General features: G+C 45.8%; 1 long non-coding RNA gene across 3 annotated transcripts in view; it reads right to left on the bottom strand.

Annotated features, from left to right (window-relative positions):
* Nucleotides 1-12,791: 12,791 nt before the first annotated feature.
* The window catches only part of LOC110220342 (uncharacterized), a 103,982-nt gene continuing 89,965 nt past the window's right edge, over nt 12,792-26,808 (bottom strand). For all 3 annotated transcript variants that reach the window (XR_013485763.1, XR_013485762.1, XR_002327846.2), the window contains exon 3: nt 12,792-12,973. This is a non-coding gene — a long non-coding RNA (uncharacterized LOC110220342). The remainder of the gene's footprint in view (nt 12,974-26,808) is intronic.

Below are 26,808 nucleotides of genomic sequence, written 5' to 3'. Positions count from 1 at the left end.
AGCTTGGATTCCTGGCTGGTGACCCTTAATTACTACTTAACTGCTTTCAGTCTGCTCCTCAGTAAAATTGGGTATGATAATAATAACACCTCCCTCCCAGGGTTGCCATAAGGATCAAATTGAATAATGTGTGTTACAAGTCCTAAAAGTGTTATAGAAATGCTAGCTACTTCTATACAAAGACAAAGTGAAAACTAGACCATTAGCACTCAGTGGACCTCCACCATCCCTTCCAGCTCCAAATCCAGGAGAAAAGTCTGTTTACTAAGGCTTGTCCATCCCTTAGTGACCCACCCTCTTTTGTCAGAAATGGAGACTCTCCCTGGCCTTGAGGAGGCTTAGTGGAAACGTTTGTCCTATCAGAAGAGCTCCCATAAATGCTAAGCACCAGAGGAAGAGGCCTGGGAAGGCCAGAGGAGGCCTTGAAGTCTGGTTACCCTCTCATCAAGCAGCCGCCCTTTAGGTGATTTATGCCTTCACCCAGGCTAAGCTCCCCACAGAAGGTTGTTAGTGGAAAAGCTCTGGTCATCATTTCTGCCTGGGATTTATGATGCCTCCTCAGGTCACTTTGGTAAGTGCTGCAGCCAGATCTGGGGGGAGGGGCGGTGGGTGGGCCGGGTTGCCCAGCCAGGAAGAGGTCAGCCTCAAACCTTTTTTGAGGAGGAAAGGAGAGATGGCCCCCTTGGGTTGAGTAGTCAGGAGAAGGAACTATCTATCTGATGGATTCCCGATTCCTGATTCCTGAGCAGGGAGATGTTACAGCTCAGAGCCTTCCCAATGGGGAAGCCTCCCTCCACCAGCTCTGCCTTAGCTCAGTTCTTTGCCTCCCCAGGCAGGGTCATGGCCTCTACCTTCCCATGTTCCTTTTTCTGAAGTCAAAACAATGCTGAGGGAGGCAAGAATCCAAACCCCAGGGCATCGTGCCAGACCTTGGCTCTGCTGAAGATCCCCTGACCAGATGTAAAAACCATTGCAGTCCTGCTTCCCTTTCATTCTTGTGCAAAAGAGAATCACACACATGCCATGACAAAGCTGTAACTAAGGCACTGTAACACAAGCTTTATCTGCGGCATCAACAGTTAGAAGGGGCAAATACTTGAAACAAAAATTTTAGATGATGGTACAGTTTTCAATTTCTTTTTTGTCTAGGCAACAGAGTTAAGTGACTTGCCCAGGGTCACACAGCTATCAAATTTTTTACAGTTACATTCTGACTATATTTCTTCTGTGGCAAAATTGTTTAGCAAGAATAAATAGCTAACCAGATACATTTCCAAATGGTAAACTCCTCTCCCATCACCCTGCTACTGCCTGCTGGCTTCCCAACAAATGAATGCCTCCCTGAATCATCTCTACCCTCCTTCTCCACAGGTTATGGCTTCCCCAATCAATGGCCTCCCAGGGGGAATAGGTGTCCCAGAATCTCCATGGCCATCCTCTGGCGGTGATGGTGATGATGGCTATATTGCACCTTAAGTTTTGCAAACTGATTTACACATATTACTATCTCATTTGTTTTTCACAGCTGCTCTGTGAGGTAGTTGCTATTATTAACCTCATTTCAGAGTTGAGGAAATGGAAGATAATGGATAATAAATGACTTGTCCAGGATCACACAGTCAATAAGTGCCTGAGACGGGATTGGAACCCAGTTCTTTCTGAACAAAAATCCAGCATTTCAATTATTTCACTGGTTGGCTCCCTAATGCTCACTCCATGGTGATTCCTGCTTTCTCATCAAAGACAGACTTGGGCCAGGGAACAGAGAGTAGAGATGGTTCTGTCTCAGGCCACAGTCTGCCCAGCTCAGAAAGGAGATGATATGTGCCCGGCCCAGAGCCAAGGACAGCCCTAGACAGAGAAAAAAAAAGGGATAGCTTAAACACTCAGCCAGCCCTGACCTTTCCATGCACTCTTCTAGCTCTGAGTACTTATGTTTTGAAGGATTCAGGCTGAAGGAACAAAGTGAAAGACGGGAAGGGAAGAAAATGTGGTGAGGATCCCCCCGTCTCATAGAATTAGGGGGAGAAAGAGGCCTTTGAGACCATTAGCTCAGCCCATTGTTTTATAGATGAAGAAACTGAGGCCAAGAAGAGGTAGAAAGTTGGTCAAGTTCACACAGGTGAAGTCATTGAAGGGTCAGCATTTGAACCGAGGTCCTCTTAGCTCCCTCAGCATTGTTTTGACTTCAGAAAAAGGAACATGGGAAGGTAGAGGCCATGATCCTGCCTGGGGAGGCAAATTTCAGGTCCAACAAGACCTCCACTGGAGGTTCCACTAAAGAGGGCTCCATGTGTAACTTGGATGGATGGATAGGTAGACAGGTAGGTAGGTAGACACGTAGGAAGATAGATACACAGATAGATGGGTAGATAGATCGATAGATAGATAGATAGATCGATAGATAGATAGATAGATGGACTAATATATATAGATAGGTAGATATGTAGGTAAAAAGGTTGATATATAGGTAGGTAGGTAGGTAGGTAGATACATAGACGGATAGATATATAGATAGGTAGATTCCTACATAGATACGTAGGTAAGTAGATAGATAGATAGATATGTAGATAGGTAGATATGTACATAGATATGTAGGTAATGAGAGAGAGAGAGAGAGAGAGAGAGAGAGAGAGAGAGAGAGAGAGATGTAGATAGGTAGGTATATAGATAGGTAGATATGTACATAGATGTGTAGGTAATTAGACAGACAGACAGACAGACAGATACATAGATACATAGATACATAGATACATAGATGGTAGATAGATTAGATAGACAGATAGATGGATATGTAGGTAGGTAGACAGATATTCTATATATAATATATAGATTAAATATATACATATTTTTTCTCTTCCCATTAGATTGTAAGCTTCTTGAGGGCCAGAGCTGTTCTGATTTTGTCTTACACCCAGTACTTGGTACATAGTAAACCCTTAATAAGTGCTTGTTGAAGGGGCAGCTAGGTGGCCCAGTGGATAGAGCACTGGCCCTGAGGTCAGGAGAACCCAAGCTCAAATCTGGCCTCTGACCAAACACTTGACACTTACTAGCTGTGTGACCCTGGGCAAGTCACTTAACCTCAATTGCCTAAAAAAGAAAAATTTAAAAAAATAATAAATGTTCGTTAATTGACCCATAAATCTGGGAGACAAGGACCCAGCCAAGGTAATTAGCCCTTAGAAGCCTGACTGTCCCAGTGTGGTTTTGGTGTCCACCTCTTCCTCATGACCCAAAGGTCCCAAAGACCAAAAGGGAAACACAAGGGACCAAAGGGGAGTCTTTTAATGTATACCGCTAGCCCATTCCCAATACAATTGGTGCCTGTCCTGGGCCCAGCTCAGCCTATCCCCAAACCATGGCTCTGCTGGGAAAGAAGCTTGGAAGGAATGATGAGATCGTAGACTTAAAGCTAGAAGAAATTGTAGAGTTCATTTATCCACCTCATCTGTTTTTACATTTAAGGCCATGAGACCCAGAAAGATAAAGCCGTTTGGCTGAGGTCACAGGTCATAAGTGGTGGAACTGGAATTCAAATTCAGGTCCTCTCACCCACCCTGTTCCTCCCAAATGTTTTTTTTTTAAAAGAAACAGCCCCTTTTCCTCTGCACCAACTTGGCTTTTCTACCAGTTTGGAGAGAATTACAGTACAGGCAGAACAGACAACAAGAATCCTATTCCCATGCCCCAGGCTCCCCAAATCCCTTGGGCCTCTCTCTCTCCCTTCTTTTCTTGCTGGCTTCTATTTGCCCATTCTTGCTTTCTGAGTCATCCTTTATAACACAGGCCCCATCTCTCCACCCCTCTTCATCTCCCAAGTATCTCTCTCTCTCTCTCTCTCTCTCTCTCCTCTCTCTCTCTCTCTCTCTCTCTCTCTCTCTCCCTCCCTCCCTCCCTCTCTCTCTCTCTTCCTCCCCTCTCTTTCTCCCTCCCCTCTCTCCCTCCCTCCCCTCTCTCCCTCTCTCCCTCCCTCCCTCCCTCCCTCCCTCTCTCTCTCTCTCTCTCTCTCTCTCTCTCTCTCTCTCTCTCTCTCTCTCTCTCTCCCTCTCCCTCTCTCTCTCTCTCTCTCTCTCTCTCTCCCTCTCCCTCTCTCTCTCTCTCTCTCTCTCTCTCTCCCTCTCCCTCTCTCTCTCTCTCTCTCTCTCTCTCTCTCTCTCTCTCTCTCTCTCTCTCTCTCTCTCTCTTTCTCTCTCTTTCTCTCTCCCTCTCTCTCTCTCTCTCTCTCCAAAGTCTCCATCACCATCTCTCATTTACTGAAGTAGTCAGGGAATATGATGGGTCATTTTGTCACCATGGTAACCACAAATGGCCTGTGGGTTAGGGAGAGTGCTATTAGGCTAGTCAGGGTCCTCCACTGGCCAGTTGCAGGGGCAGCAAATCAATGGGGCCTTTTCTGTGGACAGTGTGAGGAGGAACAGGGCTGGGAGGCAGCCCAGCTCGATGTACAACTAATGAGGCAGCGTGATCTATGGGTCTTTTTAAATCTCATAACTGGCCTCCTTTGGAGAACAAAAATAGAGAAGAAAAGAGTTTAACGTCTGCAGACGCAGTTCCTGGGTTTCCATTGGTAAAGGCTGGCGGGATCCTGGGTGGCCAGCTGCCTGTCTGTTGGGCAAAGATTAGTGCTAGTCTCCCTTCCCCCGCCTCGTCTCCTCTCGTTTCTATGCCCTGACGATATCCAAGGCCTGTTTCCCAAGGAGGACAGAGATGTGGGGTCTCTAGAGACTCGCGGGTACTGTGACTGAGAACAACTGTCCTCAGTCCCTTCAAGGAGATGACCGTCCATTGCTGGCACACAAAAATTCAATGAAGTTCATGAGTACCGAGCTGGAAAGGCATCTCACAGGAGGGCGCTGAGGCAAGGTTAAATCACTTGCCAAAAGTTACACCGGTAGTAAGCCTCAAAGGTAGGATTTGAACCCAGCTGCTCTCACGGCAGAACCACTGCCCTTTCCTTGCTGGGGCAATGCCTCCACATACAATCCTGCTTAGTTGGCTCCTACTGGTGCCCAAACCACTGTGCTAGGTGATGGGGATACAAAAGCAAAACCAAACCATTTCTCGTCCTCAAGGAGCTTACATTCAGGCAGCTCAGTAGTGTAATGGACAGAGCATTGGACTTGGAGTCAAAAAGACTGGAATTCAGACCCTACTCCTTTGACTGGCAAACGCTGCTCCTCTGCCAGCGTCACCGAGGCCACCAGGACCATTCCTTCTTTCTCTTCAGCCTGCTCCCCTCCCCCCTGCCAGTTTATCCCCCAACCCAGCCCCTGGCCTTCCCTTCTAGGCTACTGATGCTTCAGGACCTGCTAACCGGGAAGGAGGATCCCAAAAGTCACTGCCATAGGAGGTGAAAGCCTTTCCTTTTCTCTAAACAGAGATAGAGTGAGGGTCTTGCATGGGATCCCAGGGTCCTGCCTCTCTGTGTGAGCTGCTGCTTCCCTCTAAGGCACTGGAAATTCCCTGGCTCAGAGGAAGAAGGTAACTTGAAGATCATTATATCTACATCTATCTACATCTACATCTGTATGTCTATATCTACATCTATGTCTATATCTATCTACCTATATCTCTATCTCTATCACACAGACAGAAAGATACAGATAGATAGGTAAATAGATAGACGATAGAAAGATTACAGATGGATAGATAGAAAGATAAATACACAGACAGATAAATAGATATATATAGATAGATAGATAGATAGATAGATAGATACACAGACAGATAGACAGAGAGATGATAGATAAATATACAGACAGACAGAGAGACACACAGACAAATAGATACATAGATAGCTAGATAGACAACTAGATAGATAGATGATAAAAAGATAGGTAAATATACAGACAGAGAGATGATAAATACATGGACAGATAGATACACAGATACATAGATAGACAGATTATAGATAGATAGACAGACAGATAGATGATAGATAAATACAAACAGATAGACACACAGACATAGGTAGATACATAGATAGGCAGACAGACAGATAGATGATAGATAGATGGATAGATATCCTAGCTACCAATCTATCTCCCCCAGTACTTTCAGCTGGTCTTCAGGATCTAGAGCCCTTCATTCACCAACCTGGGTGCCGCTGGCAATGCCCCACCCAGTAGCGATGTCTTGTCCCTCTCTCCCTCCCTGGCCCTCACATATCCTTACCTGGGTCTGGTGCAGGCACATGAGCTCCTCCCCTCTCCTTTCTGTCCTGGCCCCCTCCTGCTTCAATACTCTTTAGCACTAGCTCTCCTCAAAGACAGAAGAGGGCGCTGTGTCCCCTTGCATTCTCTCCTCTCTAGCTCCATCAATCCCAGGCTAGCCAAAGACAGCCAACTGCTAGGACCCAGGGGATGACTGCCTGGCTTTAAATGGAACTGCTCCCTGTTTCCTCCCTGCAGGGCCCAGCTAGTTGGTCAGCTAGCATTTAGTAAGCGCCTACTACATGCCAGGCACTATGCCGGCTTAGAGGTCTGGCCATCGTCCCTAGGGAGAATCATGGCATCTAGAGTTAGGAAGGACATTAGAAAACATCTCAGCCATTCCACCTCTTTTATCTTCAAGGGTCTCAAAAAGATTAATTTGTCCAAGGTCACAAAGGAAGGTTGGGAAGGGAAGGGTGCACAGGTGGAAAGAGCACCATTTGGACCCAGGTCTTTGGACTCCATATTTCAGTGCTTTTCCCCAAAAGCACATTCAGAGTGGGGCAATGGGGGGCTTTGCCCCAGAGAGCTGACATGGTGGGGGGGGGGGGAGGTACATCAGAGCCCTAACTTTGGATGGGGGTTGCATGATTGTACTGGAAATGAAGAGGGGTGACCCCCCCCCATGTCAGTGACCTGGAGAGAGGGAATCCAACCATTGCACATTGGGGGACCCCCACCTAAAACAAGACTCCACTGAGGTTCCCCTCCTTGACTGGCCTTCTTCTGTAGCACAACTGAACCCCCTCCCATCACCCTTGTGCGTTCCCTAGGGCTGTGCGCAGAACCTGATGAATGGGGTTAACCTGGATAGCGCCCCTGGGAATATCCCAGCATCTCTGTTCCCCAGTCCTTCACCTGAATTTGACCTTGGGTGGGGTGCAGCCATCCCTAAATATGACTTCTCTCTTCCCACTTTACCAAAGGAGAAGTTCACCTTCCTTGGCCCTCAGAGATGGCTCCTGATTCCTGTACCCCTCCCCCACACTCTTCCCCTTGCCCCCCTCCCCTTCCCCCAGCTGTCATGGCTCATCTCCCACTGCTCTCCAGAAGCAGCTGGGGAGGGGACATAAGACAGTCCCATCCTGGCCTTAGAATGTGGGGAAGGAAAGGAGGGAGTGAATGGAATGCAGGACTAAACCAGGGCTCCCCTAAGGAACAAATAACCCCTGAGATAATTATTCCTAGCTAGGGATGGGCACAGAACTACAGCTTGCATGAAGGCTGGTGTGTGCTGGGGGCAAGGCAAAGAGAGGAAAGCCCTCGGGCCGCAGAGAGAAGACCCTTGGTTAGTCAGAGGCCCCACTTAGGGATTTTATTGCTCATTCTTAGCTGAGTCCTAAGATCATAGATTTGTAAAATCTCCAAAGAAATCCAGCCTAGCCCATTCTGCCTTCTGATAAAGAAGAAAAGGGGAAGGCCAGCTAAACTTGACACACTCAAGAGACTGATAGGGATATTCAGAAACAAATCAATCGACTTAAATTTGGAAGATTCACAGAACAAACCATGAAGTTTGGATTCAGTCAAAGGGTGGCCCATGAGGACCTAGAGAGCCCCATGTGGCCCAGCCTTGAGGCCACAGGCTCCCCACCCCTTCTCTAAATCCTTTCAGAGAACTATCATTCCTCTTCTGAATCTTCTGTCCTCTGTCTTCAGAAAAAGGTAGAAAGCCAGAAGAATCCCTTAAAGGGCTCAGGTGTAGAGCTGGAGGACCATGGCTTGTCTCCAGTCCCTGGAGATGGAGATATCTTTTCCCTTGAGCCTTTAAGGGCACTGATCCTGAGCTATGGGGCCAAGGCAGGGGGCAGGGAATGGGGTCCTCAAGGCCTCTGTTCCCAGATGGCAGAAGCCGGTCCCAACAGAGCACCACCTTACCACTGGTTGCCCCAGAAATGGGCCTGGGGTATGGCCTGCCACCAGCCCTCACTCCAGCTGTGTCCTTAAAACCTGATTTCCCCAAAAGTTGGGGCTATCTTCCAAATCGCCCCTCTACCATGTGTAAAATGCTTTACGAGTGTTAAAGCTCTATAGAAATGTGAGTGATGACGATGAGGATGATGAAAGAGGGTCAGTGCTGGAAGCCAGGTCTCCCATCTCCCCAACTAGACCCTGTCTCACGACTGCATAGTATGTCCTTGGAGGGCACAGACTGAGTTAGGGGAGAAGGAAAGGAGGACGCTTCCTGGCGGAAGCACTGAAGGAGGCCAGAGCTGGGAGGTCTGGGCCGCAGGGATCTCAGGCTGCCCCTACAGAGCCCTGGTCTAATGGGGGTGCTCTGGGCTTGCTGCTAAATGCCTGAATTCTAGTGTTTATTAGGGCAAGGCAGAGGCCATCCCCAGGCAGTAATGAAGGAGGAATGAAGGCCTCCCACTCAGTCTAATTCTGTCTCCAGGCAACCCAGGCTACTGCCAGCTCTGCCCTGAGAGATTCATTACAGAGGCCAAGGCCGACTTGCAGCCTGGAAGGCCTAGATCAATTAGAGGTCCATGGAGCCAGGTCCACCCTCCCCACCTGGCCCCCGCTCTGGGAGGTTGCAATTAGGTGGAAACTGGGTCTTTGAGAGAAGGGCCTTTGCTCCCTCCTCCCCAATTCTAGCAGAGGGGCTGGAATAATCCTGCTGCCTCTGACTTGGTCTTTTCTGAGACCAAATACAGTGGAGTACTCACCACCCTCCCTCCCTTTTCCCCATCTGCCATCTTTTCTTCTCCCCTCCTCTCCCCTCTCCCCCTCTCTGTCCCCCTTCTGCTTTCCTTCTCCTTCTATCTCTCTCCCCTTCCCTCTTTTTCTCCTTTCCATTCCTGAAAACTCTCTATCCACTCCACTCCCCCTCATCTCCCTTCAATTCCTCTCCCCTTTCCCATTCCCTTACCTTCACCTCTGTCTCTTTCCTTCCTTCTATCCTGCTCTCTTCTCTTTCCTTTCCAACTTTCTCTTCATCACTTTCTCTTCACCTGCATCCCCCTTATCTCTCTTCCATCCCCTTAATCTTCCCCTTGCCTCTCCTCCATCACTATTATCTCCTTTCCGTCTTCTCTTATCTCCCTTTTTATTCCTGTGTCCTAGTGTCTCCCTTCCCAGTCTTCAACTCCTTTGCAATCTCCTTAAGTTCATCATCTTTCTTCCATCTCCCGATGCCATCCCCTTTATATCTCTTCCATTTCCTCATCCCTCCTTTCTTCTTTCTCCTCACCTCCTTCACCTACTACTAAGTCCTGGAGAGACAAATCAGGACCCTCTGCCCGCATCTGACCAGGAGTTTGATCCAGAAATATGGAAGGGCAAAATACAGTAAATAACTTCCAATTCCAAATGGGGGCTCCTCTCCAAATTCCTCATAATCCAGTCTTTCTCTGTACAGCCCTTGCTCCCTGGAACCTGGAGCCCTCCTGTCTGCCTCTATCCCTCTCATTTGCCTGAGTTCTGACAACCTGATTTGCCAGAGACAGGAAGGGGGCAATCAGGTAGTCCAGGACAAACTGTGCAGCTGCCATAACAACAGAGAACTTTATGCAGCTGGCCTAAAAGAAACCAGCACCTGTAGCTGGTCTGAGACAACATTGATGATTGTATTGCTCATCCTTAGGATGAAGCAAGGAGGGACAAGGAGGGAAGTGACTTGTCCAAGGTCACACAGGACATGCCCCACCTTCCTCCCTCATCCTCTGCCTGCCCTGCTCAGCCCATCTCCCCAGTCCGATTCAATGAGAATGTACCCAGCACCTAGTCTGTGTCAGGCAACAGGTCACAGGAAATAGAGAAATGGTTTTATAGGGAGGAAGACCTGGGTTCAAGTCTAGCCTCTGACACCTCCTGGCCTTGTGACCCTGTTGCAGGTCACTTAATCTCAGTGCACTGGGCCACTCTGGAAGACTAAAAACCTTTAAAGGGGGGCAGAGACAGTTTCGGTTTTGTCTTTGCAGTACACAATACAGCAGCAGGCCTTTGACAGATGTGTGCTCAGTGATCAAGAATAGTTTCCTATGCTTGTGACGGAGAGTTTCCTTACCAGGGCTTCCCAGCACCAGTGATGTAACATCACAGGACCTGGGCATGTCAAGGCAAAAATGATTGTATTCCATCTTCAAGGAGCTTACATGGGGGTGGGGGTGGGGGAACTTCAGGAAAAGGGGAAGGGAAACACTTAAGTACCTGTGGTACAGTGGCTCCAGGGCCAGAGGATCTGGGTTCAAATCCTGATTTTGATGCTTACCTCCTATGTGAGTTTCAGTACATTTCCAGGGACAGCTAGGGGCATTCTAGTGGATAGAGTTCAGGCCTTTGAGTCAGGAGGATCTGAGTTCAAATCTGATCTCAGACACTTGACACTTACTAGCTGTGTGACCCTGGGCAAGTCACTTAACCCCAGTTGCCTCACCAAAAAATAATAATAATAATAATAATAATAATAATTAATAATAATAAGTCATTTCTACCTCCCTGGACCTTAGATTCCTTCTCTTTAAAACAAGAAGATTAGACTAGAACCCTCTGGGGTCCCTTCTAGCTCCCAGGTATTTGAGCCTTTCATTTTAAATATGGAGCAATATCTTTGGGGAGGATCCTAAGAACTGGGAATATGGAGGAGGGAGGGAGGAGCACCAGGATCCCAAAGGCCTCCTCTCGGGAGCCTTGAAGTATGCCACCAGGGCTCCTGAGGGGCAGATGGGAGCGCACCGCAGGGCCCCTGCCCATCCCTCTCACCCATTCAGCAGGCCACTCCTCCAGGGAGCTGGGGGGCCCAGGGGCCAGCCCTGTGCTTCTGAGAGGCCAAAGCCAGCACCTGCATCTCATTCTGCTCCTTGCCCCCCAACCTTAGCTCCCATCTGCGGAGGAGAGGAGGCCAGCCCAGCCTCTTTCTTCAGGCACCGACAAGTGGGTGATTTCAGAGATAGAATGCCCTGCCCCAACTGACTAAAACATTCACGTAATCATTTCTTTAGGTTCCCATCACCCGCAGAGAGAGAATGAAAATTGTGTGTTTTGAAGATTCCTTTCTTTGAGAGCAATAGCTCTGACTTATTGAGAACATATTTGCATATTCTCTGTTGTTCTGGGCTCCCTCTGCCTCTGCTTTGAGTTCTTCCCAGAACTAGAGTGCGTGGTTTAACATTTTCCTCCCCTAGAGTCAGTTTGCCTGCCTGTGAAGTGGGTTGACATCTTGCTCCTCAGTTCTGGGGATGGAGGCTGGGAGGGCTTAGAGGAGAGAAGTCTTTCAAGAAACCTCAGTGGCTCTGATTGTTCTCCTGGGCTCCAGTCTGTTTAGCTGTCTTTTTTTTTTTTTTTTTGTTACTCCCTACAGTCTGGAGTCCAGTCTCACTATTCAACTGAAATTGTTCTGTACGAAGTTCCTAATGATTTCTTAATTGCCAAATCCAATGGCTTTTTTCAGACCTCACCCTCGACCTCTCTGTGGCCTTTGACCTCTTCTCTTTGGTATTCTCTTCTCTCTAGGTTTTTGGGGTGCCCCTCTTCTCCGGTTCTCCTCCTACCTGACTGCTCCCTCTTAGGCTTCTTTATTGTGTCCTCATCCAGGTCACACACTGATAATCACAGGTGTCCCAAGATACTCCCTCATGGGCCCTCTTCTCCTCACCTTTGATGCTGTTTGACCGGAGGATCTCATCAGCTCCCGAGGATTCAATGATCATCTCTTCTTAAATCTGTTGATCCATCCCTAACCCCTCTGCTGACTTCCAGCCTTTCTGCCTATTGGATATCTCAAACTGGATGTCCCACAGATATATCCAGAACTGAACTCATTATTTTTTCCCCTCAGACCTCCCCGTCTTCCTAACTTCCCTGTCATTGTTGAGGGCACCACCATCGTTCCCGTCACCCAGGCTCAAAACCTATGGGTCATCCTTGCCTTCTCACTTCCTCTCACCTCCATGGACAATCTGTTGCCAAGGCCTTACTGATTTTACCTTGGTGACATCTTCCATATGCACTTATTTCTCTCCTCTGACATTGCCCACATTTCCTTGTGCGGGTACAACAGCCTGCTGGTAGGCCAGCCTGCCACTAGTCCTTCCCCATTCAAGTCCATCCTCCACTCAGCTGTCAAAATGATCTTCCTCAAGTGAATATCTGTCCTTGTCACCCCTTTAATCAGTAAACTTCGGGGCTATCACCTCCAGGCGGCATTCAAAGACCTTCATAACCTGCCCCTTCCCTTTCCAGTTTTCTTTAATCTTAAACTCCCCACCACCACCGCCCACTATGGACCCTTCCATCCAGTGCCATCCCTTGAACTTTATCTCCCACCTCCAAGCATTTGCCCCAGCTGTCCCCCATGCTTGGAATTCTCTCCCTCCTCATCTCCACCTCCTGGCTTTCCTGGCCTCTTGTGAGTCTCTGGTAACATCCCACTTTCTACAGGAAGCCCTTCCCAATCCTTCTTAATTCCAGTGTCTTTCCTCTGTTGATGATTTATCACTTATCCTGACTATAGCTTACCTGTACATATTGTCTTCCCCGCCCCCACCCCTCCCTTACACTATGACTCCCTTGAGAGCAGGGACTGTCTATTGCCTTTCTTTGCATCCAGGGCACTTTCTGGCACATAGTAGGGCTTCATAAATGTTTATTGACTGACAGCTCCATATCACACATGTTCTATTGGACATTTCCATGGACATCACAAAATCAACAGGTGCAAAACAGAACTCATTCTTTCACTCAAAATCTATTCCTCTTCCAGATGTTACTGTTTCTGTCAAGGGCACCACCATCTTCCCACTCTCCTAGGCTCCAACCTTGGGAGAGAAAGGATAAAATAAATATTTTTACATATGTATATTTCATATACATATTCATAAATAACATGTTTATTAAAATATTTTCTATAAATATGTTTTATAAAATATATCTATACATATAAATATAATAGATATGCAATAATATATATTCTGTATACACTTATATATGTATAGTGACTATAAGCTCTTAGAGGGCGGGAACAGTTTTACGTTTGTCTTTGAATCTCTAGAGCTTAACATGGTGCCTTAGATGTGGCCCAGTAGACAGAGGCTGGGCCTGGAGTCAGGACGACCCAAGTTCAAATCTGGCCTCAGACTTTTGCCAGCTGTGTGGCCCTAGACAAGTCATTTAACATCTCAGCCTAAATTTCCTCATCTGTAGAATGGGGATAAACACAGCCCTTACCTCCCAGGGTTATTGTGAGGAATAAATGGGATAATATATGTAAAGCAGTTGGTATGCCTTAAAACTCTATAGAAATACTAGCTGTTATTATTATAAATGACTTTTGATTGACTGGCTTCTATTGCTTCTAGGACAAAATGGAAATTCCTCTAACGTGCAAAGCCATTTACAATCTGGCTCCTACCTATCTGAGTAACATTGTGATATTGTGCCTAGGTGATGGAGTGCCATGTATAAGGAAATGAGCAGGTAGGACATGGTGGTCTTTGAGGAAACTTCAAGCTCTAAATGGACAACCCGATGATTCCAAGATGCTCCGTTTACAGGAGGATTAGCTATTATCCACCCCCTCCTCCACCCCCAACCCCAGACACTATACATTCTAGCCTAGGTTCCATCTCTGGTCATCCTGATCTATATCTGGCTGCTGGACCCAGATGGCTCTGGAAGAGAAAGTGAGGCTGGTGACTTTGCACAGCCCTCCCTCACTCAAATCCAATTCATTCATAAGTCATGGCATCACCTTCCTGATGTCACGGTCTTCTTCGAGAACGAAGGATAAACAACATTCCAAACCAACAGGCTTTCTTAGAGAATCACAGATTTAGAGCTGGAAGCATTCTTAGAGGTCATCAAGCCCAGCTCCCTCATTTTACAGATACGGAAATTGAGTCCCAGGGGGGTGCAATGATTTGCCAAAGCTCAGGTCCTCTAATTCCAATTGTTCTCCACTGAGCATCTTAGTAAGTCATTCCAACTCCCAATTCCATGCATGTCCTCAATACCTGTGACACACTCCCTCCTCGTCTCTCCCTCAGGTGGTACCTCCTCAAGAAGGCCTTTCCTGATTGCACCAAATTGTTACTCCCTCCCCACCCCACTGCCCTTAAAAATTACTTTGTACTTCTAAAAATATATATTTTTATATTTCCTTTATGCATGCATTATAGGTGCATGTTGGGTACTGCAGGGGATAGAGGGATGGATTTGCAGTCAGGAAACTGAGTTCAAATCCTGTCTCAGATACTTGCTTGATGTGTGACCCCTAGGCAAGTCATTTAATCTCTCTTGGCCTCAATTTCCTCATCTATAAAATGGGGATGATAATAATAATAATAGCCCCTACCTCCTGGGGTTATTATGAAGATCAAGTGATGAAATATGAGTAGAGTCCTTTTAAGCTGTAAAGCTCTTACATTATTGTACCTTTCCCCCAGTAGACTGTAAGCCGCTTGAGGGCAGGGATGATTTTAATGTTTCTCTTAAAGCACTATATAAATGCTAGCTATTATTAGAATGATGTCAAATCTATAGTGGTTGGCACATAGTACATGCTTTGTGAGTACTTTTTCAATTGAACTGAAGAGGGTGAGGGAGAAAGGAGTTCAGTGCACTAAAATGATGACGGATGATTACCCAAAACCTGGCTTTACAACAGTGCCAACTCCAGGCTCTCAGCACTCACCAGCCCAAATGACTTTCCTCCCAGGGCTTCCTGACTAATCCATGTCCCTCTAACAGCTAGAAATCTAGAAGAATGTTTCTTGGGCTTCAGAAAATCACAGTGGTCTGATCTTGTGCCAGAGTTGGCTTTCATCACTTCCACTTGTGTTGAGACAGTCCCCCCCACCCCTCCCCCCAGCTCCCCACATCATCCTCTTCCTAGTTTCAGGGCCTTAAACTTTTCACCAGCTCCCAGAGGGTTCTGCCTGAAGAGTCCCTAGGCCCCAATTCTGCACAGACTTCTTTTCCCCAGTCCCTGAAAAATGAGTTTGCTCAATTGTGATAACCCATTGCTATTATAAGACATAGAGCCCAAGAGCTGAGGAGTCATGGGAGATATCTTCAGGTCCAGCCCTGACTGATGGACAAATTCTTCCTTGGGCTGAACCAGAATCCCTCCTGCTTTTCTCTTGTTTGGGGCTCTATGAGCATAGAGAAGGAATCAGTATCTCCTTCAGTCATCCATGGGCTGGAGCATAGGAGCCCTCAGGTTTCAACCTCCTCAGCTTTCTGCTCCCCTGACAAAGCAAGCCCAAATTTCCTTCCTTGTGGGCCCTCCCCAGCTTCTAGATGCTTTTGTCAAAGGATAATGAACAGTGGTGGAAACAGAGCACAGCATTAGAGCTGAAAGAGGCCGCAGAGACCATCTTCTCCAATCTCTTCATTTTATAATTGAAGAAACTAAAGCTCAGGGAGATCACAAGACTTATCCAAGGTCAATCAATAAATATTTGTTAAGCACCTACTCTGTGCCAGGCACTGTGATAAGTCCTGAGGATACAAAAAGAGACAAAAGTCAGTCTCTACCCTCATGAAGATTACAATCTAATGGGGGGACAACATGCATGCTCACTCTCACTCTCTTTCTTTACATACATCTATATATTATATATACAATATAAATATATTATATGTACATATATACACACACCTATGTATACATACATACATATATACACACACACACACACACACACACACACACACACACACAGCAAGCTATATGCAAGATAAATAGGAAATAATTAACAGAGGGAAGACACTGGAATTAAGAGGGGTTGGGGAAGGCTGCCTGTAGAATGTGAGATTTTAGTTGTGACTTGAAGGAAGCCAGGGAGGTCAGTAGACAGAGTGGAAAATGGAGAGTATTCCAAGCATGGGAGTTGATGAGATTACTAAGTGAAGTAGTAAAGAAGGAGAAAAGAGAAGAGAAGAGAAGAGAAGAGAAGAGAAGAGAAGAGAAGAGAAGAGAAGAGAAGAGAAGAGAAGAGAAGAGAAGAGAAGAGAAGAGAAGAGAAGAGAAGAGAAGAGAAGAGAAGAGAAGAGAAGAGAAGAGAAGAGAAGAGAAGAGAAGAGAAGAGGAGTCCAGGACAGAGCCATGTGGGAGAGCTGGGTTAGGGGGATCTGGAGGAGGACCCACAAAGGAGACTGAGAAGGAGGGGTCAGAGAGGCAGGAGGAGAACCAGGAGAGAGTGAGGTGGCCCAGAAACCTAGACAGAGAAGAATATGAAGGAGGAGAGAGAGATCAACCGTGTCAAAGGCTGCAGAGAGGTCAAGGAGAATAATGATTGAGAAGAGGTCACTGGGTTTGGCAGCTAAGAGATCATTGGCAAGTTTGGGCAGTTTCAGTGGAATGATACGATTATAAGCCAAATCATAAGGGATTAAGAAGAGAGGGAGAGGAGAGAAAGTGAAGTCTCCTATGGTAGTTGACATTTTTGAGGATTTTAGCAGCAGAGGGCAGAAGAGATGTAGGGCAATCATTAGGGGACAGAAAGATCCATCCCTGAGGATGGGGAAGACATGGGCATGTTTGTAGGCAGCAGAGAATGAGCCAGTAGAGGGGGAGAGATTGAAAACAAGCAAAAGCCTGGAGGATGACAGAGGTGGGATTCTGTTAGAGGAGATGGGAAGGAATGGGATTACTTGAATGAGTAGAAGGGTTAGCCTTGATGAGGAGTAAGACCAGTCCATCATGTGAGAAAAAGGTGAAGGAGTACAGAGTGGCCAAAGGCACCTGAGTGATAGGAGGCAAGGACAAGGAGAAAAGAGGGAGCGCTCAGCAAACAGCCTCCCTATTTTCTGTAAAATATGAGGCAAGGCTCCCAGCCAAGAAGGTGGGGAGAGGGGACATCAGGAGAGATTTGAGGAGAGAACAGAAGGTTTGGAAGAACTTCTGTGGAAAGTGAATCAATAAGGGAGTTATAGTAGGATTTCCTCGCAGCGGTGAGGACCCAGGTGAAGTTGTGTGTCACACAGCAGGAACAGAGCTGGAATTTGAACACAGGTCCTCAGACTCTAGCTATGTATGAGTCCACCACAGGCTCAGCAGGGCTCAGAGGGAGAGCTGAAATCTAAGCAAGTAATTAAGGCTGGCTATTTGACTAATTGCTTGATCCTGGTTTTGGGACCATACACAAGTCATTTCTCCTCTACAAGCCCTCCCAGGTGTCTCTTTCTGAAACTACAAGTTATAGCTTATAGATGATCTACATTGGTGGAGAGAGTTTCCACACCAGGACGTGTCCATGTTACTGAAATAACAAATCAGAATCTATACATACATGCAGGGTGTCCCAAAATTGCTTTAAAATGTCACTAAGACTTTTGGGGTATTGTGTGCGTATGTGTGCATGTAAGCATATGTATATGTGTATATGTGTGTGTACACAGAAACATTTCTATACCTGCACATACATAATGTATATACACATACCCACATGTGTGTGTATGTATACTGTAGTGTGACTTTCTGTGTTCCCCTTGGCTCTATATCCCTTCTTTATCTCCCCTTTTTTTTTTGTCTTGGGGTCTCTACTGCCTAACAAAGGGCCTGGAATAATGTATAGGGAATAGATGCATATGGAGATATAGCTATAGAGCTATCTCAGTCCCCACCGCCCTAACTCTAGCCCCTCCCCTTTTGACGCTCATCCCTCACAATTAGATGACAAGTTCCGGGGTTCTTTCTCCAGTTTTGAGGCCCCAAGTAGTCCCAGCCCAGAGTTGTCAGAGTCAATGGAGATCTCAGCAAATTCCCCATGAGATGGTGAGAAGCTGGCAGGGAAGGGCAGCTCTGGCTACTTCAGCTGCCGAGAGCCCCTCGGTGCCAGGCTGAACTGACAGTACTCTTCAAAGGGATGTGTCTCTCTGATTAGTTCATCTCTTTGCCTCAGCATGAAAAGATCATTGATGAAAGGTTCTCAGATCAAATTGAAGTCAATTTGATTTCCTCCCAAATGAAACAGGAAGGATAATGAGGGCTGTGCAACTCAGGGGCCCTGGGTAGAATTATTGAGACAGGGTTTTTAAATGAAGATCAGAACGGAGAGTTTTGTAATTCTTTCAGGTTCCTCAAATGCCTCCCGTTTGAAGCTGAAATCCAGGCTCCAGGGCCCAGACACTGGTAATTTTCATCTGAATGAAGTCTTACAGCCACATGAGTAGAAATGGAGAGAGGTCCTTGTTCTTTCCCCGGGAGCTATTCTAAAAGCCTGATCATAGGCTTTAGAGCTGAAAAAGACCACTCAGAGGTCTGCTAGTCTAAGCCCTCTCATTTTACAAATGAGGAAAGTGAGGCCCGGAGCAGAACGTGACTCCCCAAAGGGTCATGACTGGTAAGTTTCTGAATCCAGGCCCTGTGTGTAGAGACTCAGCATCCTTTCCATGGTGCTACGTGGCCTGTCTCCTGAGCTGCCTCCTATTTCACTGAGATAGAGGGCGTGAGTTAAGAGCCTCCTCCACCCCTTGGTCTCTGCCTCCAAAGTTTTCTGTTTCTTCACTCCCAGAATCATAGACTCTCAGAGCTGGAAGGGCCCTCAGAGGCCATCCAGTCTAACCTGTGCCTGGAAAGGACTTGTGTCTACAGCATTAGTGATGGGGTACAGGGGGGAAGAAGGAGTTCATCGAGGGAGCTTTGCTTTAATGCTTTCTCAGCAGTGGAGTGAAGTCTATAGGATTGGGATATAGGATTGAGAAAGGAATAGGAGTCAGAAGTGTCTCTGAGGTTTTGAGCCCCAGTGAGTAGAAGGATGCTGGTTCCATTGTTGAAAGGCCCAGGGTTCCTTCTCCCTCCCCCCTACCAACAACTTTCTCTGACTCATTGTCCATATCTATGCCCTAGAATTAATCCGTGGCATAATGGAGTCAGGAAGACCTGGGTTTGAATCCTGACTCAGACACTTACTTAGCTGTGCAGCCCTGGGCAATTCACTTAATTTCTCTGGTCCTCAGTTTTCTTATCTGTAAAATGGACTGGATGGCCTCTACAATCTCTTCCAGCTCTAAATCTACGGTCTTCAGATCCTAAGATGTCCAAATGGGAGAAGGGAATAAGCATCTATCTAGCAACTAGGACATGCCAGAGACTATGCTAAACACTTTGCAAGTATTATCTTGTTTGATTCTCATGACAACTCTGCAAGGTAGGTGCAGCTACTCCCCCTATTTTACAGTCGAAGAAACTGAGGCAAACAGAGGTTAAGTGACTTACCCAGGGTCACATAGCCAGTAAGTGTCTGAGTCTATATTGGAACTCAGGTCTTCCAGGGCTCTACATGCTGTAGCTGCCTCAAACATAAAATAAAGCTTATTTTATGAAGCATAGGTCACATTCAGGTGTTGGGGCTTTCCCTGAATATGGGTTAATAGGGTCCTTACTCTGACAATCCTATGCCCCAGTCCTGTGGATTAGAATCTGCTCCATTGCTACTTGCTGCCCCTTTCAATAGCTTCCTAACGGGTCTCTGACCTCCATCTTGCTCTGTCCTCGCCAGTCTATCCACATTGCCAGATTGTTCTCCCTAAAGCCCCTCTGCCATCTTCACTCTGCTACACTAAAACCTTTCAATAAAAGCTTCCTTTTGACTCTACAACAGTCAAAATTCTTCTTGACATCATTCACTCCCTGAAACTGCACAATTCACTGTTGCTCAAGCTTGTAGAATTCTTTACGTGTTGATCCAGGTTCCTGCTACCTGGAAATCTTCTCCCCTTCCCTGCCACCTGTCCAATTCCTATTCATCCTTCAAGGCTCCATTCCAAGATGGTGCCTCCTTCATGCAGCCATCTTTGATTTCCCCCCTGCCCCCATCTCTGAAGCTGGAAGTGAGTTCTCCCTCTTTTGAGGTCCAGGAACTTTGCTCTGCTTTAAACTATCTATAGCCTCCTCTCTTACATTCAACTGATTTCCATTTCCTACCCCCCCCAAGTCTGTGAGCACTGGAGAAGCAAGACCTGAATCTTATTCTCCTTTCCAAAGACTTAGGCATGCAATCAATCAGGAACTGTTGGAGTTAAATCTCAACTCAGATATTTACTAGCTGTATGACTGTGGGCAAGTCAGTTAACCAATCTGAGCCTCAACTTCCTAATCTATAAAATGGGGCCAATACGAGCTACCCATAGCTTATCCATGAGGGGGTTGTTTTGAAGCTTAAATGAAATAAAGCATGCAAAGGTCTCAATCAACTTTGCAGTTTAACCCACTCCCAGTACCCCTGCCTCTAAATGAGTCTCTCTTTCCATTGTATTCACTCTACTTCCTTCCTGAGGGAGTACCTGAGTACTTGAGGGCAAGAAGATAGAGCCAAAGACCCAATGGTGAGTAGGAGTGAGGAAGACTGCTATATGAACAACTAGGATATCAGCAGAATGAGACAAGTGCAAGGTAGGGAATTTTTTTAATGGGATGTTTTAGAAAGGATGCTAATTGGGAGCCAGATGATCTGGGTTCAAATTTTACCTCTGCTCATCGCTTAGGACATGATCTTGGACAAATAACTCAACCTCTGGGATTCTCATTTTCTTTATCTATAAAATGAATGTGTTGGGCTAGATCAGGGGTTCTTAACCTGGGGGCCCATGAACTTTTTTTAAAAAAAATTTTGATAACTATTTCAATATTATTGGCTTCTTTTATAATCTTGTGTGTTTTATTTCATGCATTTAAAGACATGATTGTGAGGAAGGGTCCAGAGGCTTCACCATACTGACTGCCAAAAGGGTCTAGGACACAAAAAAGGGTAAAACCTCTGGGTTAGATGATCTCTGAAGTGCCTTCAGTTCTAAATCTGTGATCTTAAGGGAGCAAAGATTCAAACCCAGTTCACCTGACCCCTTGCTCAAGGCTCTGTTCACTATGCGGCACTGTCCTCCACATCTGAGCCTTCCCTAGAGACAAGATTAGGGCAAAACTAGACTACATAAAGGTGGGTAAACTGAGTCAAGCATCTCCTAGTGTCACTGGGGTTCAGATACTCAACGTGCCAGTTGAATTCCCCTGGGAGTTATTTGTTGTTGTTTGGACATTTTAGTCATGTCTGATTCTTTGTGATCCCATTTGGGGTGTTCTTGGCAAAGATACCAAAGCATTTTGACATTTCCTTTCCCAGCTCATTTGACAGATGAGGAAACTGAGGCAAACAGGGTTAAGCACTTGCCGAAGGTCACATAGCTAGTAAGTGTCTGAGGTCAGATTTGAACTCAGGAAGTTGAGGCTTCCTGACTCCAGCCCGGCACTCTATCCACTGTGCCCACCTGGCTGCCTTGGGAGTTCAGGGTGATGTAAAAACAGCCTGACATGAAACAATAGGACAGAGGCAGATGGTGTCCTTGGAAGCCACCTGACTGTCAGAGGTGTTTCAATAGTTGTAAAATGGAATGGAATTTTATGTCCTTTGTGTCTTGTCCCAAGCCTGGTATTGGCAAGCTGAGCCCTGTAGAAGATGGAGGCTATGCTGATGATGCTGGATTGGTGGCCAGAGGTTCAGCCAGGGAATCAGAACAAAGACTGGTTCCTGCTGTAGGCTGAACTTGGGCTGGAATCCAGACTGATCATTAAGAGGAGCTGGGAGGGGCAGCTGTCAGCCAGTGTTTCAACCTTGTTTATCCACAACTCAGGTCTTCTCCTCAGCTGCCTTGCAGTACTTAAAGGGATCCTAATTTCAGGAAATTCTCATCTACCCAGGAATACCATAGTGTCTCTGCCCAATGGCAAAGCCACATCCTTTGGACGGTTTCAGGGCTCAGCTGGGTCATTAGGTCCTCACAAGCTCTGTCCTCCAGGACCTCAAGCTAGAATTATCCTAGAATCTTCAAGCTAGAAGGAGCTCAGAGGCACTCACTCAGAGGGCAAAGGAAAGGACAGTGGTGGGCATGAGTACCTTACATCTAACCAAGGAGGAACTCTGAAGAACAAGAGGAAAGGAGGCAAGGAAGGCTTTGTATGACAGAGAGACAGGCTGCCCAGGCAGCAAAAGCAAGGGAGGACAGGAGGATGGCTCAGGGACTCCACTGCTATCCTCGTGATGTTGGAGAAAGCAAGGAAGACCTCCAGCATATTGGTGGGCCCCAGTGGGAGAACCTGGACAACAGTCACACAGGCTGGGCAAGAATAAAAACATGAATGATCTTCCTGAATGGATGAGATCACACATCCATCTGAATATTTGAGTTGTTGAATCAAATTGGGGAGAAAAAAAAGGGGAAAGGTTGTTCCTCTTCACCAGTGGCCTGTTGGACAGCTCCAACTCAACATGTTCAAAATGGATTTCATTATCGTCCCCTCTAAACCCATCCATCTTGCAAACTTTTGTTTCTACTGCAGGTACAACTATCCTTCCAGAATCCCAGGTTCAAGACCTTCGAACCATCTTCATGTTTCCCTCTTAACTCCCTCTATCTAATCAGCCACCCAATATGATGGTCAACTCCATCTCTACAACATCTCTTGCATGTCTGTCATCTTTTCTGCTTAGACATTCAACACTGTCATTTGGGACCTTATCATCTCTCACCTGGACCAATGCAATTTGAATCCTATTTCTCCTCCATAGGAATAGCTTCTTAATTAGCTTCCCTGAATTAAGACCCAAATTCAAATCTGACCTCAGACACTTATTAGCTGTGTGACTTTGGACAAGTCATTAAACTTCTGTCTGACTCAGTTTCCTCAACTGTAAAATTGTTGTAATACCAGCACCTACTTTACAGTGTTATTGTGGGGATCAAATGAAGATAATATTTGCAAAGTGCTTAGCACAGTGCCTGACACATAGTAGGTGCTATATAAATGCTAGATATTATTATTATTATTATTATTATTTTACCCTTCACACAGTTGCCAAATTAATATTTCTAAAGTACAAGAATGACCATTTGACTCCCCTGCACAGTAATCTTTCATGGTTTCCAATTGCCTTCAAGATCAAAAACTCCTTTCTCAGAATGACATTTAAAGCTCATTATATCTGATGCGAGGTTTATTTTACATCATTCCCTTGCACATTCCAGGCAAGCTGGCTGCTGTTCCACAAATGAAGCATTTTATATGCCACCTCCAGGCTTTTGTCCAAGCTGTGCTCCATGCCTAGAATGCCCTCTCTCCTTATTTCAAGGCTCAGCTCAGACATCATCTCTTAAAGGAAGCCCTCCCTGCCTGTTAGTACCTTCTCTCCCCTGAAATTACACTGTATCTACTTATCTGATTTCTAGTTATATCACTTGATTTTTGATTATCTTCCTTCTCCTCAGTAGACTAGAAAGTCATTTTATTGTTTAATCTCCGATGCTTAGCCCACTGCCTTGCACATAGTAGGCTTTGACAAATGCTTGTTGGATTGGATTAGACCCAACTGACCTTAATTAGAATAAAATCTCATTAATTATAATTTGTGATCATTCACCCCAGGGCTATGCCAAAGTTTACCTTTGAAGAATCCATGAACAAAGGGTCAGAAACTAATTAAAGGGTGATGAAGATTATAGGGGGAAATGTTTAACCTACTAAGTACTTAAAAGGACTTTAACACACAGCTGGATATCCTTAATTAGAATTTATTCATGTCTATTCATTAAAACAGACCCGAAGAATGTTAGGAGTCAGTTCCAAGTTAACATAGGTACTTGAAAGTAATGGTTTTGCTTCTTTAAAAATAATTCAGGTTTTTCCACTCATTTTGACTCCCCCTCTCTTCACTTTCCTTCCCTGTTAGTCTTTGAATTCGTGTGGTCCAACTGGATTGGAGTCAGGAGAGACCAGGGTTCAAATCCTCTCTCAGACACTTTTTTGGGTGTGTGATCTTGGGGAAATCTCTCTTCTGAGTCTCAGTTTCCTAACCTGTCCAGTTCATACTCCAGAAAGAATTCCCTGTGTCCACATAAACAACAAGTATATGGTCCTCCAGTCTCTGATTATAGTCCTTTGATGATAAAGAATCTATTATATCCTAAGGCTTCCCATCCCACTTTTGGACAACTCTAAACACTGGGACATTTTCCCTAGTTTGTCTGTGCAGTTTCTACCTTATGTTGCTTGTTCTGTCCTCTGGGGCCTTAACAGACTAAGTCTAATGCCTCTTCAGTACTTCAAGTAATTAAATCTCTCTCTCTCTCTCTCTCTCTCTCTCTCTCTCTCTCTCTCTCTCTCTCTCTCTCTCTCACACACACACACACACACACACACACACACACACACACACACACACACACACCCTAAGTGCTCTTCTCCAGGCTAAACATTTCCAATTCCTTCAACAAATCCTCCTGTGGCATGAATTAGAACCATTCTGGTCACCCTCCTCTGGAAGATCTCCTCCTTCTTTCCTCTTCCGGTCTTCATTTTCTACTATAAAATATAAGCTCTTCTGTCCAAAATTTTAAAAATACTATCTCATGTGATCCTCTCAATAACTCTGTGTGTTGGGTACTATTATTATTCCCATTTTACAGTGGAGGAAATTGAGGCAAATAGAGGGTTTGAACTCAGGGCTTCCTGACTTGAGGCCCAGGGCTCCATCCATTACACCATCTAGCTGCTTCATTGGATGTTACTTCCCCTCACATATTCTTCGATCCAGCCAAACTGGCTTTTCCTCAGTCCTCAGTTTCTCTCTCTCTCTCTCTCTCTCTCTCTCTCTCTCTCTCTCTCTCACACACACACACACACCACACACACACACACACACACACACACACACACACCCATCTCTCATCTGTGTGTCTCTGCACCGGCCATTCCCAATGACTGAGATGCCCTCTTTCCTCTGCTCTTTTCATTGAAGCTGTAGCGTGGGCAGCATCTTCTGCATGAAGCATTTCCTGATCCCCACCCCTGCCCCAGCTACTAGTGCCCCTCCACCAAGCTACCTTGTAGGTGTTTGTTTTATATCTCTTTACATTTATTCTGGAAATACTTATAAGTATGCTTGGTTTCTCCCCAATTAAATTGTGCGCTTCATGTAAATAAGGAGCATTTCACTCTGTGCCCATCATAAAGTAGATGCTTAATAAATGTTGTTGCCATTTTCCTCCTCCCATTCTCATTCCTACTCTTCCTTCTCTTCTTCCTCTTCCTCTTCTTCTTCATCTTTCTCTTCTTCCTCCTCCTCCTTTCCCTCTTCTTCTTCCTCCTTTTTTTCCTCTTCCTCCTCTCTTCCTCCTTCTCTTATTTCTCTTTTTCCTCCCTCAAATATATTTAGGGGATGCTAGACTTTGAGTGAGAAAGACTTGGGTTTCAAATCCCACTTCTGACATTTATTAGCTATGAAACCCGAGCCAAGTTATTTAAGCTCCCTAAGGCTTTGGGCAACTTGATAGAATTTATCTACTAAGTCATAGAAATAGACAGGTTTTAGTCTGTGTTGGTGGGGAGAATTTCCACACTGGGAGTTCCCTATGCAGCTCCTTCACATATTATTAGTAGTATTTGCAGCTGTGTCCATGATCCCCAGAAGCCATGCAGATGCCTCCGCTCCCCTTCTGAACAGGAGCAGAGCCAGCATCCCTGAATGTCTGAGAACCAGGGAACCATCCACCATGAGGACTTTATCGTCTCCAGGCTCTAGAGCTACTAACACTAATGATCTCATTTATAGCCCTGATGGAAGCAATTATACCTGAAAATCCAAGACCAATGTCCTTGTTCAGTGCTTTGTGAAACCTATATTCCAATGGCATGCCATCAGCAGCTAAATGAACTACTAGTGGGCCCACTGCCCAGACACCTAATATGTCAGGCAGTGCCAGAAAGCCTGGAGGGATAGGCCAGCATTGGGAGACCAAGGACTTGGAAGGAGGAAAGATGTGTGGGTGGGGTGGGGAGGTAGAAAAATTGTGAGGAGAGAGGCAGGAGGATTTACAGATAGAGGGAGGTACACTCTGCTGCTATCCTTTGCCCTAGTCACACACCCCTCTGGAGTAGAATGGAAGTCCATTGAGGGCAAGCATAGTTGATCTTTATATATCCCTAGTACCTAGATCAAGGCCTTACATATAGTAAGCACCTGATGCATTTGGACTGGATTGAATTAAATTGAATTTAAAAAAAAGTAAGGTCTGCCATTTAGAATCCCTAAGTCCCTCAAGGCTCAGGTCAGATGCAACCTTTTACAGTAAGCCATTCCTGATCCTACGAGTAATTAGTATTTTCCCAACCCCCACCTTCAAATTATGTTGTATTTACTTTGTATGTATTATAGGGTATCCCAAAAGTCTCAGTGCAGTTTTAAATCATTAATGATGGAGCTAGGGCAAGACCACCAATGAGACTTCTCTGGATGGAAGCTTTCACAACCACAGCTGCCAAAGTTGTGTCTAGGGTATAGTGACATTGGAGGAGAAATTATTATTATTATCATTAGTAGTGTGCTGTATTTTATCAAGTCCCCCAGCAAGAAGAAAATCCCAGCTTCTGGGGAGTTCTGTCAACAATGGGAGATTGAAGGGGGTTAGCGGGATTCTACCTAACAAGGGTCTCTTGGAGTTAATCACAGAATCTCTGAGTTAGAAAAGACCTCTGTGAGCATCTGGCCCAATTCTAGCCTACAACATTCCCTGCCTCTGATCATCCAGCCTTTGCGTAAACACCTCTAGTGACAGAGAGCTCACTACCTCCCAAGTAAGTCCATTCTACTTTGGGACAGTT

Source organism: Phascolarctos cinereus, unplaced genomic scaffold, assembly GCF_003287225.1.
Source record: "Phascolarctos cinereus isolate Bilbo 61053 unplaced genomic scaffold, phaCin_HiC Scaffold_4;HRSCAF=312, whole genome shotgun sequence".
NCBI lineage: Eukaryota > Metazoa > Chordata > Mammalia > Diprotodontia > Phascolarctidae > Phascolarctos > Phascolarctos cinereus.
This window is presented reverse-complemented; position numbering and strand designations above follow the sequence as displayed.